Source organism: Aplysia californica, unplaced genomic scaffold (assembly GCF_000002075.1).
Source record: "Aplysia californica isolate F4 #8 unplaced genomic scaffold, AplCal3.0 scaffold00484, whole genome shotgun sequence".
Classification (NCBI taxonomy): domain Eukaryota; kingdom Metazoa; phylum Mollusca; class Gastropoda; order Aplysiida; family Aplysiidae; genus Aplysia; species Aplysia californica.
This window is the reverse complement of record NW_004797754.1, coordinates 98,053-99,516: the sequence shown is the minus strand read 5'-3', so window position 1 is coordinate 99,516 and position 1,464 is coordinate 98,053. Positions and strand designations below refer to the sequence as shown.

Sequence of the window (1,464 nt, the reverse complement as noted above, 5' to 3'; positions counted from 1 at the left end):
CTCTCGTGGCCTAGAGGTTAAGGTGTTCGCCTCTCATTCAAAGGTCCCGGGTTCGAATCCGGGTAACCACCGAAAAATTTCCTTGTTTAAAATTGTCTCCTTTCACCTTTCCTGCTCTTTAGCAATGTTCTGTCGTCTGCTTTCGACTCGACTTTCTGCCTCCAACATCTCACCTCCTCTGCCCCCTCCACGGGGTTTCTGACTCTTTCTGCAGCCTTTCTACTTTTACTCCTTGGCTTTTTCTTACTGCTGTCTTTCAGCCACACCCCTGATGTTCTGGTAGGAAAGATCTACACTTACTCTTTTCGGACAAGAGCGAAACATCTCGCAGGTCCCGTGTGGAGGTTGCGTGCGTTAATGATCCCTTGGTGGTCTAAAATCGATAAGAGTAGGCTTCGGCCGCCACCCGGGCAAAATTTAAAATTTCCTACCAACTGAAAATGTTTAATGTGTCCCGCGCGCTCATATGACCGTATAATTTTACGAACGTCGTAAAACACTTGCCACAAAAAAAAGAAAAGAAACACCCCGCCTATAGATCTAAACTGCGTTAATTAGGGGGTAAAACAGTTACAATAATCAGAAAAATAAATGAATTACATACAATACCGACTCTGAATGCAACAAGGCTCAGAATACCCGCTGTCCAACTGAAAGGGTTGCCGTTCCCCAGAAGGTTGGGTACCACTGATGCGTGAAAACCTTTCCCGCGTTGAAGTGTCAATTTTCACCGTTTCACGGTGTTTTCTGTCTACTCTTTTTTTTCCGGATAGATCTGTCGACCATAGGTCCAGTCTAGCAATTCTTTTTAAAAAAGCCAAAATTATTTCAACAGTTACTTATAATTAGAATGGCATTCACTAAAGCAAACTGGCGTTAACTAAAGCAAAAACGCCTTACGAGCACCAATAGTTTGTTTTGCAGGCGAGGCACTTGACCCAATGAACGGAGAAAAAAGGAAGAATGGGAAGAATGGAGGAAAATAAACACAGAGACGATACACCAAAGTGAATATTACATACTAACATTTGAGCATTTAGGCGTAGGCGATATTCACCGTTGGGGTATAGCGCGATTCTCCAAATCGTGTGCGCTGAGTCCGTACACCTGTTATTACACCCCCCCCCCCTAAAAAAAGGTTCAGAAAAGAAGGGAAAACCGTTTGTCGGACTTCGCCAATATGCCGACGTCAGAGGTTCTTATCTAACAGTGGTGTGGGTTTTATCCCGTCCTTCGTATACTTTTGATCTTGTTTTCAGTAAAGCAAACAGTTCACGTTCAAAAAGATTTACCATTGTGATTATTAGAGTTTGTTTGAACTTTTTTTAAATCTGTGGGCCTGATTTATAGGTGTTTGATAGCATTGCAGTATTTTAACTTTAGAGAAAGACAGAGAAAAAAGGAGATGGAAGGGAAAAGAAAGAAGAGTGTGTGTGTGTGTGTATGTGTGTGTGTGTGTGTGTG

The 1,464-nt window shown here is 42.6% G+C and overlaps 1 protein-coding gene across 1 annotated transcript in view; it reads left to right on the top strand.

Annotated features, from left to right (window-relative positions):
• Positions 1-1,464, top strand: part of LOC101846448 (sperm-tail PG-rich repeat-containing protein 2) — a gene marked incomplete at its 5' end in the record, with an annotated part of 66,442 nt that overhangs the window by 563 nt on the left and 64,415 nt on the right.